The sequence below is a fragment of the Ceratotherium simum genome, chromosome X (genome assembly GCF_057802395.1).
Source record: "Ceratotherium simum simum isolate JZ-2026a chromosome X, ASM5780239v1, whole genome shotgun sequence".
In the NCBI taxonomy this organism is placed as follows: Eukaryota; Metazoa; Chordata; class Mammalia; order Perissodactyla; family Rhinocerotidae; genus Ceratotherium; species Ceratotherium simum.
This window is the reverse complement of record NC_141940.1, coordinates 84,135,822-84,153,443: the sequence shown is the minus strand read 5'-3', so window position 1 is coordinate 84,153,443 and position 17,622 is coordinate 84,135,822.

The following is a 17,622-nucleotide window of genomic DNA, read 5'->3' as shown; positions in this document are numbered from 1 at the left end:
GTGAAACCATCACCACAATCTATTTTTTTTAATTTTTAATTGTGGTGAAATACACATAACATAAAATTTACCCTTTTAAACATATGTAAGTATGGAGTTCAGTGGCATTAAGTACAGTCACATTATTGTTCAACCATTAGCACCATTTATCTCCAGAGTTCATTTCATCTTAGAAAACTGAACCTCTGTACCCATTAAACAACAGCTGCTCATTCTCTTCTCCCTCCAACCATGCAAATCACCATTCTTCTTTCTATCTATATGAATTTGACTACTCTAGGTACATCATATAAGTGGAGTCAAACGATATTAATCTTTTTGTGACTGGCTTATTTCACTTAGCATGATGTTTTCAAGGTTCACGTATGTTGTAGCTTATGAAAGAATGTCCTTCCTTTTGTTATATAGTGGTAAGAACATTAACATGAGATTTACCCACTTAACAAATTTTTAAGTGTACAATACCGTATTGTTGACTATTAACTATTGTTAACTATTGGAACATTGTTGTACAGCAGATTTCTAGAACTTATTCATCCTGAATAATTGAAATTCTATGCCTATTGAATAGTAACTCCCCATTTTCCACTACTCCCAGGCCCTGGTAACCATCATTTTACTCTCTGATTCTATGAGTTTGTCTACATTAGATACCTAATATAGGTGGAATCATGCAGTATTTGTCCTTCTGTGACTGGCTTATTTCACTTTGTGTAATGTCCAAAAGTTTCATCCATATTGTCATTTGTCAGGATTTCCTTCTTTTTTTAAGGCTAAATAATATTCCATTGTATGCATATATTTTCTTTATCTATTCCTCTATTGATGGACATTTAAGTTGTTTATACAATTTGGTTATTGTGAAGAATGCTGCAGTTAACATGGGAGTTAACATTTTCTGTATCCATTCCTCCATTGATGGGCATTTAGGTTGTTTATACAACTTGGTTATTGTGAATAATGCATGCAGTTAACATACTACAATGTGCATAATTCTTTTGGATAAATACCCAGAAGTGAGATTGCTGGATCATATGGTAGTTCTATTTTTAACTTTTTGAGAAATCTCCATATTGTTTTCCATATCTGATAAGGGGTTAATATCCAAAATATATAAGGAACCCCTACAACTCAATAGCAAAAAAACTAATAACTTAATTAAAAAATGGTCAAAGGACTTGATAAGACATTTCTCCAAAGAAGACATACAAATGACCAACAGATATATGAAAAGATGCTCAAGATCACTAATCTTCAGGGAAATGCAAATCAAAACCATAATGTGATATCACCTCACATCTGTTAGGATAGTGTGGGAAATCAAAATTGTCCACCCTGAAATATGTCTCTTTACATTGATCATTTTCTCTGATGGACATTTGACCTCCCCCAAACTGCCTAAAGAATTTAACATAGAAGACCTATTTCAGGAAGGAGCCACTATCATATGATGGCTGTAATATACTGTAAAATAGATGTTACAATGGGAAAGGCACCAAGCCCCTCTTATCAAAAATTCTGTCTCTCCCTGGCCACATTCTCTAGGTGGCCCTGAAAAGAGTTATCTGAGAAACATTTACATTTATAAGGGAAAACTCCATTTGTAAAGGTATCTCCCTCTCTGTACTTGGAAGAGGGGGAATGACCTCATCTCTAGAAACTTATCAATGTGGAAGGTGAGGCCTTAAATCCACATAATAACCTTACTCATGTTTACTGTGCTTTTCTGGTAATCTCCCATAACTGACTCCCTGCACCCCCAACATCCTCCTTTGTCTTTAGCTGAAGATAGTATTTAAGATGAGAATCTCTGCCATTTTGTTGAGAAACTCAGTTTCGCTGGTTTCTCCCATGTATACATATTATTAAACTTTGATTTTCTCCTGCTAACCTGTCTTTTAATTATTTGGCCAGCCATAACAACCTTAAGGGAAAGGGTGGAGGCGGATTCTCCCTCTTCCCCAACAGTAGCTATTATCAAAAAAAAAAACAAAAAAAAAAAACAAAATATAACAAGTGTTGGTGATGATGTGGAGAAATTGGAACCCTTATATACTGTTGGTGAAAATTTCCTTCCTTTTTAAGGCTGAATAACATTCCATTGTATGTATTACTACATTTTGTTTATGATTTCATCCTTCTATGATCTTTTGGGTTGTTTCCACCCTTTGGTTATTGTGAATAATGCTTCTTTGAACACGGATGTACAAATAGCTCTTCAAGACCCTGCTTTCAATTCTTATGGGTATGTATCAGGAAGTGGAATTACCAGATTATGGTAATTGTATTTTTAATTTTTTGAGGAACTGCCATACTCTTTCCCATAGCAACTACACCATTTTACATTCCCATCAGCAGTGCAAAGTCTTCCAATTTCTCCACATCCTTACTAATGTTTGTTATTTTATGTTTTTTGATAGCAGCCATCCTAATGGGACTGAAGGAATATCTCATTGTGGTTTTGATGTCCATTTCCCTAATGAATAGAGATGTTGAGCATCTTTTTTTAAAATTTTTTGTTTATTGCAGTAACATTGGTTTATAACATTCTACAAATTTCAAGTGTACATCATTATACTTCTATTTCTGCATAGATTACATCATGTTCACCCCCAAATACTAATTGCAGCCCATCACCACACACTTGTGAGTATCTTTCCTTGTGCTTATTGGCAATTTCTTCTTTGGAGAAATGTCTATTCAAAACCTATACCTACTTTTTCATTGGATTTTTTTAAGTTGTAATAATTCTGTATATATTCTTGATATTAACCCCTTATCTGACAAATGATATTTTGTCTCATTCCATGTGTTGCCTTTTCACGTTGTCAATTGTGTCTTTTGATGCCCCAAAGTTTTGAATTTTGATATACTGCCTCAACTTTTGTTTACCTAGTAAGGCCTTAATTTCTCCCTATTTTTTTCCCTTTTAAATAGACTTTATTTTTTAGAGCAGTTTTAGGCTCACAGCAAAATTGAGCAGAAGGTATAGAGAGTTCTCATATACTCCTTACCCCCACACATGCACATCCTCCCCCACTATCAACACTTCACACTCGTGTGGTATATTTGTTACAAATGGTGAACCAACATTGACACATCATTATCACCCAAAGTCCACAGTATATATTAGGGTTCACTCTTGGTGCTATACATTCTATGAGTTTTGAAAATGCATAATAACATGTTTCTACCAGTATAGTATCATACAAAATATTTTCACTGCTCTAAAAATTCTGTGTGCTCATCCCTCCCTCCCCCCAACCCCAGGCAACCACTGATCTTTTTACCATCTCCATAGTTTTGACATTTTCAGAATATCATATAGTTGGAATCATACAACATGTAGCATTTTCAGATTGACTTCTTTCACTTGGTAATATGCACTTAAGATTCTTCCATGTCTTTTCATGGTTTGATAGCTCTTTTATTTTCAGTGCTGAATAATATTCCATTCTCTGAATGTACCACAGTTTATTTATCCATTCACCTACTGAAGGACATCTTGGTTGCTTCCAAGTTTTGTCAATTATGAAAAAGCAGCTATAAAAGTCTGTCTGCAGGTTTTTATGTGGTTGTATGTTTTCAACTCCTTTGGGTAAATATCAACAAGAGCAAATGCTGGATCGTATGGTAAGAGTATGTTTAGTTTTGTAAGAAATCACCAAACTGTCTTCCCATTAATGTGGCTGTACCATTTTGCATTCCCACCAGAAATGAATGAGAGTTTCTATCATTCCATATCCTTGCCAGCATTTAGTTTTGTATGTATCCTGGATATTGGCCTTTCTAATAGGTGTGTAGTGGTATCTCATTGTTGTTTTTATTTTTTTTATTTTTTATCTTTTTATTTTTTGTGAGGAAGATCAGCCCTGAGCTAAAATCCATGCCAATCCTCCTCTTTTTGCTGAGGAAGACTGGCCCTGGGCTAACATCTGTGCCCATCTTCCTCCACTTTATAAGGGACGCTGCCACAGCATGGCCTGACAAGCAGTGCATCAGTGTGTGCCCAGGATCCGAACCTGGGCTGCCAGCAGTGAAGCGTGCGCACTTAACCACTGCACCATGGGGCCGGCCCCTCATTGTTGTTTTAATTTGCATTTCCTTGATGACAAATGATGTGGAGCATCCTTTCATATGCTTATTTGCCATCTTTATATCTTCTTTAATGCAGTGTCTATTAAGGTCTTTGGCCCATTTTTAATCAGGTTGTTATTTTTCCTTATTGTTGAGCTTTAAGAATTCTTTGTATATTTTGGATAACAGTCCTTAATCAGCTGTGTCTTTTGCAAATATTTTCTCCCAGTCTGTGGCTTGTCCTCTAATTCTCTTGACATTGTCTTTCATAGAGCAGAAGTTTTTAAATTTTTATAAAGTCCAGTTTATTAATTGTTTCTTTCATGAATAGTGTCTTTGTTATATCTAAAAAGGCATCACCATACCCCAAGTCATCTAGGTTTTCTCCTATGTTATGTTCTAGGAGTTGTATAGTTTTGCATTTTATATTTAGGTTTATGATCCATTTTGAGTGAATTTCTGTGAAGGGTGTAAGTTTTGTGTCTAGACTTATTTTTTTGCTTCTGAGTGTCCAGTTATTCCAGCACCACTTGTTGAAAAGACTAACTTTTCTCTATGGTACAGCCTTTATTCCTTTGTCAAAGATCAGTTGACTATATTTACGTGGATCTATTTCTGGGCTCTGTATTCTGCTCCCTTGGTCTATTTGTCCATTCTTGTGGCAATACTACACTCTCTTGATTACTGTGGCTTTATAATCAGTCTTGAATTTGGGTAGTGTCAACGTGCCAATTTTGTTCTTCAATATTGTTCTTGCTACTCTGGGTCTTTTATGTCTCCAGTTTGTTAATATCCACAAAATAACTTGTTGGGATTTTGATTGGGATTGTATTGAATCTACAGATCCAGTTGGGAAGAACTGACATTTTGACAATATTGAGTCTTTCTATCCATAAACACGGAATATCTATACGTTTATTTAGTTCTTTAACTACTTTCATCAGAGTTTGAAGTTTTCCTCATATAGATATTGTACTTTTTTTTAGATTTATACCTAAGTGTATAATTTTTTTTAGTGGTAAGGTAAACGGTATTGTGTTTTAATTTTTTAAAAAAAAATACTTGCGGAGTGACGTCAGCATCATGGCGGAGTGAGATTTCCCGTGAACTCTTCCCCCGACAAGATACAACAAAAGGAACAATCGCAGACCAACAACGGAATCCCAGACAGTGAAAAGCTAGAGCGGAGGGATCCACACTGCCGCACATCTGAGAGCGGACCGCGCTGGGCCCCCAAGGACGTGGGGAGAGGTAAGGAGAACTCCGCTCCCTCCCCATCAGATCAGCGATCCCGGTCCACGTGGCTCCCAGAGAGGGGGGAGGGGTGGCCCTCGGTGGGGAAACCGTGGCTCTTCGGACTCTCTCAGCCAGTGGGAAACTCGGGCACAGAGGACTCAGAGGAGCCACGGGGCTACCATCAACATCTGAGCACCCCAGAGAGCAGATAAAGAGGGGCAAATGAGAAGCCTCCCACGTCAGGGACCCAGAGGGCAAAAGAGAGAGCTCCCTCCTCCCCGCAAACCGGACTCTGCAGCTCAAACGACCAGATAAGACCTAGCGATCCGCGGCAGACCTGATCAAAAGACTGGACCCGTGGATCGCAGTGGGAAAAAAAAAAAAAAACTGCAGATCGCAGCAGAAAAACCGGGGCAGAGCGCAGGGGGCTTAATCAACACAGCCCTTTACCACCAGACAGTGGCGGCAGGTGGAAATTGCAACCAGAGATTTCCAGGATGAGGAAAAACAAAACCAACACAGGAACCACAATGCAAAAATATATGAAATCACCAGACCAGAAACAAAATGACAAGCACCCAGAAATCAACCCCGAAGACACAGAAAGCCATAAACTAAATGACAGAGATTTCAAAATAGCTATCATAAAAATGCTCAACGAAATACGAGACAACATAGACAAACAATTCAATGAGATTAGGAGTTTCTTCACAAAAGAGATTGAAATCATAAAGAAAAACCAATCAGTGCTGATGGAGATGAAGAACACAATGGAGGAGATAAAGGAGAATCTGGAATCTCTAAAGAACAGAGCTGACAATATGGAGGAAAGAATTAGCACCTTAGAGGATAGGAATACAGATATAGTCCAGATGGAAGAGGAGAGAGAACTAAGACTAAAAAGAAATGAAGAGAGACTCCGAGAAATATCTGACCCTATTAGAAAATGTAACATAAGAATTATAGGTATTCCTGAGGGAGAGGAGAGGGAAAGAGGAACAGAGAGCCTATTCCAGGTAATAATAGCTGAGAATTTCCCAAATCTGGGGAAGGAGCACGAAATACCAGTAAGCGAAGCCAACAGGACACCTATATATATTAACAGACAAAGGCCTTCACCACGACACCTAGTGGTAAGGCTAGCCAGGGTCAACGACAAAGAAACCATATTAAGGGCAGCTAGACAAAACAAAAAATAACGTACAAAGGAACTCCCATCAGGCTCTCAGCGGATTTCTCAACAGAAACTTTTCAGGCTAGAAGAGACTGGAATGATATATTCAAAATACTGAAAGACAAAAACTTTCAGCCAAGAATACTCTATCCAGCAAAAATATCCTTCAAATATGATGGAGAAATAGTAACTCTCCCAGATAAACAAAAGCTAAGGGAGTTCATGGCCACGAGACCCCCACTACAAGAAATACTCAAGAAGGCCCTCAGGTCTGAAAAAAAGAAGAGAAAAGGAACACAGAGCTTGGAGGAAGGAGAAAAGTAGGTAGACAAAATCAGAGAAATAGTAGATCTTTACCGGAATAGGTTAGCAACCACTTAAATACTAAACTCAAAGATCAAAGGAAGAAATTCCCCAAAAATAAATTTAACCTCATCACTGTAAACACACAGCCACAACACAAGATAGAATAAGGTATAACAAGAGCAACTTAGAAGGGGAAGAGGAAAGTGACTGAATTGACTTAGTATAAGGAAATAGGAGGCCATCAGATAATGGACTATCTCATACACAAGATTTTTTGCCCAAACCTCAAGGTAACCACTAAACAAATAATCAAAGCAAAACCACATATGATAAAGAGAAAACTAGAAGAGTCATGAGACAGAACAACCAAACTGAATTGGCAGTCCGAAACAAATAGGACAAGAAACAAAGGAAATGCAAAAGAACCAGAAAATAAGTGACAAACAGCAACATTAAGCCCTCATATATCAATAATTACCCTAAATGTAAATGGATTGAACTCTCCAATCAAAAGATACAGAGTGGCAGGATGGATTAAAAAGCAAGACCCAACAATATGCTGCCTTCAGGAAACACATCTTAGCACTAAAGACAAGCACAGGCTCAGAGTGAAAGGATGGAAGACAAGACTCCAAGCTAATGGCAAACAAAAGAAAGCAGGTGTTGCCATACTCATATCACACAAAGTAGACTTCAAGATAAAACAGGTTAAGAAAGACAAAGAAGGGAAATATATAATGATAAAAGGGACACTCCATCAAGAAGACATATCACTTATAAATATATATGCACCCAACATAGGAGCACCAATGTACATAAAGCAACTATTAACAAACCTAAAAGGAGAAATCAACAACAACACAATAATAGTAGGGGATCTTAACACCCCACTTACAGCAATGGATAGATCATCCAGACAAAAAGTCAATGAAGAAATAGTAGACTTAAATGAAAAACTGGACGAGATGGACCTAGTAGACATATACAGAGCACTCCATCCAAAAACAGCTGACTACACATTCTTCTCAAGCGCACATGGAACATTCTCTAGGATAGACCATATGTTGGGAAATAAAGCAAGCCTCAATAAATTTAAGAAGATTGAAATCATAACAAGCATCTTTTCAGACCATAATGCTATGAAACTGGAAATGAACCAGGAAAAAAAAACTGGGAAAGTGACAAAAATGTGGAGATTAAACAACATGCTACTGAACAACCAATGGATCATTGATGAAATTAAAGGAGAAATCAAAAACTATCTGGAAACAAAAGAAAATGATAATATGCCATATCAAACCATATGGGATGCAGCAAAAGCGGTCCTGAGAGGGAAACTCATAGCGATACAAGCCCACCTTAACAAACAAGAAAAAGCCCTAATAGGCAACCTTAAATTACACCTAACAGAACTAGAAAAAGAAGAACAAACAAAGCCCAAAGCCAGCAGAAGGAGAGAAATAATAAAAATCAGAGCAGAAATAAATGAAATTGAGACCAAAAAAACAGTAGAAAGGATTAATGAAACAAAGAGCTGGTTCTTCGAGAAGATAAATAAAATCGACAAACCCTTAGCCAGGCTTACTAAGAAAAAAAGAGAAAAGGCTCAAGTAAATAAAATTAGAAATGAAAGAGGAGAAATTACAATGGATACCATGGAAATACAGAGGATTATAAGAGAATACTATGAAAAATTATATGCCAACAAATTGGATAATCTAGACGAAATGGATAAATTCTTAGACTCATACAACCTCCCAAAATTGAACAAAGAAGAAATGGTGAATCTGAATAGACCAATAATAAGTAAAGAAATTGAAATAGTAATCAAAAACCTCCCCAAAAATAAAAGTCCAGGACCAGATGGCTTCTCCAGTGAATTTTACCAAACATTCAAAGAAGATTTAATACCCATCCTTCTCAAACTATTCCAAAAAATAGAGGAAGATGGAACACTTCCTAAATCATTCTACGAGGCCAACATCACCCTGATACCAAAACCAGACAAAGACAGTACAAAGAAAGAAAATTACAGGCCAATATCTCTGATGAACATTGATGCAAAAATCCTCAACAAAATATTGGCAAACCGAATACAACAATACATTAAAAAGATCATACACCATGATCAAGTGGGATTTATACCAGGGACACAGGGATGGTTCAACATCCGCAAATCAATCAACGTGATACATCACATCAACAAAACAAAGAATAAAAACCACATTATCATCTCAATAGACGCAGAGAAGGCATTTGACAAGATACAACATCCATTTATGATAAAAACTCTCAATAAAATGGGAATAGAAGGAAAGTACCTCAACATAATAAAGGCCATATATGACAAACCCACAGCCAACATCATACTCAACAGGGAAAGACTGAAAGCCATTCCTCTGAGAACAGGAATGAGGCAGGGCTGCCCACTCTCACCACTCCTGTTCAACATAGTACTGGAGGTTTTGGCCAGAGCAATTAGGCAAGAAAAAGGAATAAAAGGAATCCAAATAGGTAATGAAGAAGTGAAACTCTCACTATTTGCAGATGACATGATTGTATATATAGAAAACCCTAAAGAATCTGTTGGAAAACTATTAGAAACAATCAACAACTACAGCAAAGTTGCAGGGTACAAAATCAATCTACAAAAATCAGTTGCATTTCTATATGCTAATAATGAACTAACAGAAAGAGAGCTCAAAAAGATAATACCATTTACAATTGCATCCAAAAGAATAAAATACCTAGGAATAAATCTTACCAAGGAGTTGAAGGACCTATACAATGAGAACTACAAGACATTATTGAAAGAAATCCATGATGACATAAAGCAATGGAAAGATATCCCATGCACGTGGATTAGAATAAACATAGTTAAAATGTCTATATTACCTAAATCAATCTACAGATTCAATGCAATCCCAATCAGAATCCCAATGACATTCTTCACAGAAATAGAAAAAAGAATACTAAAATTTATATGGGGCAACAAAAGACCCCGAATAGCTAAAGGAATCCTAAAGCAAAAGAACAAAGCAGGAGGCATCACAATTCCTGACTTCAAAACATACTACAAAGCAATAGTAATCAAAACAGCATGGTACTGGTACAAAAACAGACACACAGATCAATGGAACAGAATTGAAAGCCCAGAAATAAAACCACACATATACGGACAGCTAATTTTCGACAAAGGTGCTAAGAACATGCAATGGAGAAAGGAAAGTCTCTTCAATAAATGGTGTTGGGAAAACTGGACGGCCACACGCAAAAGAATGAAAGTGGACCATGTGCTATTGCCATTCACAAAAATTAACTCAAAATGGATCAAAGAAGGTGAGACCTGAAACTATAAAACTCATAGAAGAAAATATAGGCAACACACTATTTGACATTGGTTTTAAAGGAATCTTTTCGGATGACATGCCCACCCAGACTAGGGAAACTAAAGAAAAAATAAACAAGTGGAACTTTATCAGATTAAAGAGCTTTTATAAGACAAATGAAACCAGAATCAAGATGAACAGACAACCAACCAGCTGGGAGAGAATATTTGCAAAACATACATCTGACAAGGGGTTGATCTCCATATTATATAAAGAACTCACACAACTGAACAACAAAAAAACAAACAACCCGATCCAAAAATGGGCAGAGGAAATGAACAGACACTTCTCCAAGGAAGATATACAGATGGCCAATAGGCACATGAAAAGATGCTCAACATCACTAATCATCAGGGAAATGCAAATCAAAACAACACTAAGATACCACCTCACGCCCGTTAGAATGGCTATAATCACCAAGACAAAAAACAACAAATGTTGGAGAGGATGTGGAGAAACAGGAACCCTCATACACAGCTGGTGGGAATGCAAATTGGTGCAGCCTCTATGGAAAACGGTATGGAGATTCCTCAGAGAATTAAAAATAGAGATCCCCTATGATCCAGCCATCCCACTACTGGGAATCTATCCAACGAACCTGAAATCAACAATCCAAAGAGGCTTATGCACCCCTATGTTCATTGCAGCGTTATTCACCATAGCCAAGAAGTGGAAGCAACCTAAGTGTCCCTCGACTGACGATTGGATTAAGAAAATGTGGTATATATATACAATGGAATACTACTCAGCCATCAAAAAAGACAAAATCGTCCCGTTTGCAACAACATGGATGGGCCTGGAGCGTATTATATTAAGTGAAATAAGCCAGAAAGAGAAAGACAAACATTGTATGATCTCACTCATATGTGGAATATAAACCAACACATGTACAGAAAAAACTGGACTGTGGTTACCAGGGGCAGTGGGGATGGGGGGAGGCGGCTGGGGGGTGGGCACAAGGGGTGAAGGGAGTCATATATATGGTGATGGACAAACAAAAATCTACAACCCAAAATTTCACAATGTTAGAAACCATTAAAACATCAATAAAATAACTTCACTTACTGATAAAAAAAAATACTTGCTCATTGTTGGTATATTGAGACTCTATTATAGACTTTTGTATATTAATTTTATATCCTGCAACTTTGCCATAATCACTTATTAGTTCCAGTTTTTTCATTGATTATTTCAGATTTTCTACATAGATGATCAAGTCAACTGCAAAGAGAGTTTTACTTATTCCTTCCAATCTGTATACATTTTATTTCCTTTTCTTGTTTTATTATATTAGCTAAGAATTCCACTATGATGGTAAAAAGGAGTAGTGAGAGGGGACATCCTTGCCTTGTTCCTGATGTTAGCAGCAAAGCTTTAAGTATCTCACCATTAAGCATGAGGTTACTTGTAGGTTTTATGTAAATGTTCTCAATCAAGTTGAGGGAGTTCCCCTCTATTGTTAGTTTTCTGAGAGTTTTTAACATAATTGGGTGTTGGATTTTGTCAAATGCTTTTAGTCATTTGATTTTGCTTGTTTAGCCTGTTGATGTTATGGACCATATTAATTAAGCTTCAAATGTTGAACCAGACTTGCATACTGGGATAAATCACGGTCGGTCATGGTGTATAATTCTTCTTACACATTATTGGATTAGATTTGCTAATATTTTTTTGAGGAGTTTTGCTGTATGTTCATGAGAGCTGTTAGTCTGTAGTTTCCTTTTCTTGTAATGTTTTTGTCTGGTTTTGGGATTAGGGTAATGCTGGCCTCATAGAATGAGCTAGGAAGTATTCTCTCTCCTTCTATCTTCTGAAAGAGATTGTAGAGAATTGATACAATTTCTTCCTTAAATATTTGGTAGAATTCACTAGTGAACCCATCTGAGTCTGGCGCTTTCTGTTTTGGAAGTTTATTAATTAATGATTCAATTTGTTTTATAGACATAGGCCTTTTCGGATTGTCTATTTTTTCTTGTGTGAGTTTTGGCAGATTCTTTCAAGGAATGGCCCATTTCATCTAGATTATCAAATTTGTAGACATAGAATTGTTCATAGTATTACTATGTTATCTTTTTAATGTCCATGAGATCTGTAGTGATGAGCCTTCTTTGATTTATGATATAATTTGTGTCATCTCTTTCTTTCTTAGCCTGGCTAGAGACATACGATTCTATTGATCTTTTCAAAGAACCAGTTTTTGGTTTTATTGATTTTCTCTATTAATTTTCCGTTTTCAATTTCATCAATTTCTGCTCTAATTTTTATTATCTTATTTTTCTGTATATTTTGGATTTATTTTACACTTCTTTTCCCATTTTCCTAAGATGGAAGCCTGTTGATTTTAGATCTTTCTTCTTTTCTAATATATGCATTCACTGCTATAAATTTCTTCATAAGCAATTCTTTCACTGTATCCCACAAATTTCCATGAATTGTATTTTCATTTAGTTAAAAATATTTTTAAATTTCTTTTAAGATTTTTTGTTTGATCTATGTGTTATTTAGAAGTATGTTGTTTAACCCCTAAGTATTTTGAGATTTTATAGCTATCTTTCTGCTACCAATTTCTAGTTTAATTCCATTGTGGTCTGAAAGCATACATTGTATGCTTTTGATTCTTTTAAATTTGTTAATGAGTGTTTTATGACCTAAAAAGTAGTCTATCTTGGCGTATGATCCATGTGAACTTGAGAAGAATGTGTATTCTTCTGTTGTTGGATGAAGTAGCCTATAGATGTTAATTATATCCAGTTGACTGATGCTGCTGCTGAGTTCAACTCTGTCCTTACTGATTTTCTGCCTGCTGCATCTGTTCCTTTCTGATAGAGGGGAGTTGAAGTCTCCAACTATAATAGTAGATCCATCTGTTTCTCCTTACAGTTCTATCATTTTTTGCCTCACAGATTTTGATGGTCTGTTGTTAGGTGCATACACATTAAGAACTGTTATGTATTCTTGGAGTATTGACCCCTTTTCATTATGTAATGCACCTCTTTATCTCTGATAGTTTTCCTTGCTCTGGAAACTTTTCTGTCTAAAATTAATATAGGTACTTTAGTTTTCTTTTGATTAATGTTAGTATTGTATATCTTTTTCCACTCCTTTACTTTTAATCTATATTTGTCTTTATATTTAAAGTGGGTGTCTTATAAACAATGATGGTGTTCAGGGCACACTACCCCAAAATGTGGCACCTTGGCATACTGAATATATTAACCTGAAGTAATTTGAGAAAATAACAGAAGCAGGAAGGTTACTCTGACTTTCCTCCCAACCTTCTCCCATAAACAGGTCATAAAACCCTCATCTGAGAGCTTCCCTCCCTACACCTGGAGGAAAGGAGCATCCTTATCTCTGAAGACAAAGGGATACCAAGAAGAATCCTAACAAACAGGCCTTGCTAAGTTTCCCCCACTTTACTACACCGACCTTATACTCCTTAACCTATTCTATTTCTACATGACCACTCTTCATCAAATCTTGCATAAAAATACACAGATCTAACTGCTTCTTTGGGTCTTCATTTTTTTATGAAGGCTCCCATGTCACATAAAACAAATAAATTTGCATGCTTTTCTCCTGTTAGTCTGTCTTTGTCAGTATAATTTTCAGACCCAGCCATGGTCCTTAAGGGGGTCGAGAAAGACTTTTTCCTTCCCTACATATAGTTGGATCTTATTTTTTGATCCACTCTGAAAATCTCTATCTTCTAATTTGTGTATTTATACCATTGACATTTAAAGTGATTATTGATATAGTTGGATTAAGATCGACCAATACATTTTACTGTTTTCTATTTATTGCCCTTGTTCTTTTTTCCTATTTTTGTCTTCCATTCTTTTTCTGCTAATTCACTCCATTTTCTCTCCTGCCTTTGCATATTAATTTTATTTATTTTCAAATTTATTTTAGTGGTTGCCTTAGAATTTGCAATATACATTTACAACTAATCCAAGTCCACTTTCAAATAACACTATACCACTTCACAGGTAGTGCAAGTACCTTATAATAATGAAATAATTCTAATTCCTCCCTCCCATCCTTTGTATCATTGCTGTTATTCATTTCTCTTATACATAAGCTATAATCATCAAATACATTTCTGCTATCATTATTTTGAACAAATTGTTATCTATTAATTAAGAATAAGAAAAATAAATTTCACTTATTCCTTCTCTAATGCTCTTCCTTTCTTTATCTAGATCTAATTTCATGACATATATCATTTCCCTTCTCTCTGAAGATCTTCTTTTAATATTTCTTGCAAGGTAGACATTCTTGCAAGGCAGAATTTCTATTGGCCACAAATTACCTCAATTTTTGTTTGTCTCAAAAGTCTTTATTTCTCCATCATTTTTGAAGGATAATTTTGTAGAGTACAGAGTTCTGGTTGGTGGTTTTTTTTTCTCTCAATGCTGTATTTCACTCCACTCTCCTCTTGTTTGTAAGTCTTCTGAGGAGACGTGAGATGTAATTCTTATGTTTGCTCCTCTACAGATAAGGTGTGTGTGGTTTTTTTTCTGGCTTTCTTTCAAGATTTTTTCTTTATCTTTGATTTTCCGTATTTGAACATGATAGACTTTGGTGTAATTTTTTTCTTTTCTGGGCATTTATTCTGTTTGGTGTTCTCTGAGCTTCCTGAATCTGTGATTTTGTGTCTGACAATAATTTGGGGGAAATTATCAGTCATTATTGCCTCAAATATTGCTTCTGTTCTTTTTTTTCTTCTCCTTCTGGTATTCCCATTATGCATACATTATGTTTTTTGTAGTTACTCCACAGTCCTTGGATATTCTTTTCTATTTTTTTTTCAGTCTTTTTGCTTTTTGGTTTTGGAAGTTTCTTTTTACACATTCTCAAGGTCATAACTTCTTTCCTCAGCCATGTCCAGTCTACTAATGAGTCCAACCAAGGCATTCTTCATTTCTGTTACAGTGTTTTTGATCTCAAGCATTTTTTTTATTTGTTCTTAGAATTTCCATCTCTCTGCTTACATAACTCATCTGTTATTCCATGTTATCTACTTTTTCCATTAGAGTCCTTACTGTATTAATCATAGTTATTTTAAATTCACAATTGGGTAGTTCCAACATTTCTGCCATATCTGACTCTGGTTCTGATCCTTGTTCTGTCTCTTCAAAGTGTGCTTTTTGCATTTTTGTATGCCTCATAATTTTTTTTTGAAAGGTGGACATGATGTACTGGGTGAAAGGAAGTTTGGTCAATAGGCCTTTAGTAATGTGGTGGTAATGTGCAGGGGGAGGGGATTATAATCTATAGTCTTATGATTATGTCTCAGTCTTCAGTGAGACAGTGCCTCTAGACTGTGAACTTGACCAGTGTTTCTCATGTTTTTTCCACCTTTAGGTGGGACAGGATGTCTAGAGTGAGCTGGAATTGGGTATTTCCCTTCCCTCAGATAGCCTAGGCACTGATAAAACCCCAGCAGGTTAGACACTAGTAAAGTAGCTTCTCCTGAGGGCAGGCCTTCTTAAGAAGAACAAAAAGTTCTAGTTTATTTCAAAATGGTTACTTTTCCCCTTCCACTGCTAGTAGCAGGAGGGGATTTTCCTCTGATATTCACTGTGAGGACATGGTAGAATTCCTGGAAGTAAAACTCACAAAAGCATGAAGGGCCCCCTATGACTGGGCTTCCTGGAGTTTTTAACTCTTAGACTTGTCCACACTGAGCCTCCAGCAAATTGTCAATTACAGTTCAGGTTTTCCTACCACAGTAGTAGTTCCCACAGAAGTTTCTGTGCATGGGCTTCTACTCCAGTTATCATTCCCTGTACCCGTGTCTGTCTCTCCAATTTTAGGAGCAGCAGTTTGCTCTGTGACTTCTCTTCTCTGATGTCTAAGAAGACTTGTTAACGTTTCATTTTACTCAGGCTTTTACTTGTCGTTAGCATGGAGTGGTGACTTCAAAGCTCTTTACATGCTGGGCAGAAAACCAGAAGTTCCTCCATTAGACTTTCATTATCAAATCCTTAAGTCTAGTTAACTGGAAGATCATTTCCTGATCTTTCAAGCAAAGGGGTGGGAATGGGGGCTGGGGGTGGCCCAGGGGTGCAGCAGTTGTGTGTGCGCTCCGCTTAGGCGGCCCGGGCGCTTCGGCAGCCTGGGGTTCGCAGGTTTGGATCCCAGGTGCACACTGATGCACCGCTTGTCAAGCCATGCTGTGGTGGCATCCCATATAAAGTAGAGGAAGATGGGCATGGATGTTAGCTCAGGGTCAATCTTCCTCAGCAAAAAAGGAGGATTGGCATCGGATGTTAGCACAGAGCTGATCTTCCTCACACAAAAAAAAGGAGCTAGGAATGAGGAATGAAGAGCTGCCAGCAGGGTGTAGAAATAAGCTCATGGGGCTCTGGGAAGTAACAACGAGCTATGGGAACAGAAGAAGAAGGAAAAGTTGAGGAGAAGAATGGCAGGGAAGGTATGAGGGACAGTTGGGAATTGAAGACCCATGGATGTACTTGAGGAAAAAGACAACTAAAATGAATCTAAGGAATAAAAGGAAATATATCTTATTGGATCTTAGGGACCTATATTACTTTTTCCTACTGAAATGGATGGTTGAAAAAAATATGGGGTGGGTTCTGGACAGATGGAAAGCTGATGCGTTTGTATGTGTGTGTATGTGTCTGTGTACGAGTATAGCGGAGCTGCGGTGTTAAGACAGAAGCATCTGACGGGCAGTGGGATCTGAAACAGAGGGATGTTTGTTATTTCTAGTGTCTAACACAGTTGCTAGCACTGAATGGCTGCTCAATAAATATTTGTTGAATGAATGCATGAATAACTCTGCAGGGCTCAATCAACACCTTCTGAAAAGAACCTATACTAGAAAGTTTAAGAATTAATTTGACAAAAATAAAAAGCAACCTTCATCTATGCAAGATTCTTTAATGAAAATGTAAACAGCCAAGGATACGTGGGTGGAAACCAGAACCTTAACCTCAGACCAGATAGGAATGCATTATACCAAGAGTCTTATTCATCATTCTTTGGAATCGACTCTTAATTTGGTTTAGTTCCTCAATTTTTTCCAAATCCCTTTCTCCCACTCCCATCCTCCTACCCCTATTCCTCCTCTTTCCTCTTCTCCTTTCTCCTCTCTTTCCTCTTCCCATCTCCCCACTTGTCCTCTTTTTCTTCTTCATCCCTTCCCCTCCCTTTCTCCATCTGTTCTTCATGGACCTTGAGGGAGGTAGTGAGAAGGGGTAGAGAAATGTGATGGTTTGGAGAAGGGGGAAAAAGAGACTGGCAATAGGGAGACAGTGAATTTCCACAAAAGAGCAGTTTAAGCAAACAATTTGGCTGGTGAAGCTTGGTAGTAGTTGAAGTTGGAGGATATGTTTGAAAGCTGCCTTTACATAACAAGCACATATTACTTACACTGAATGCTTTTGTGGGGTGACTTGACTGATGAAGATT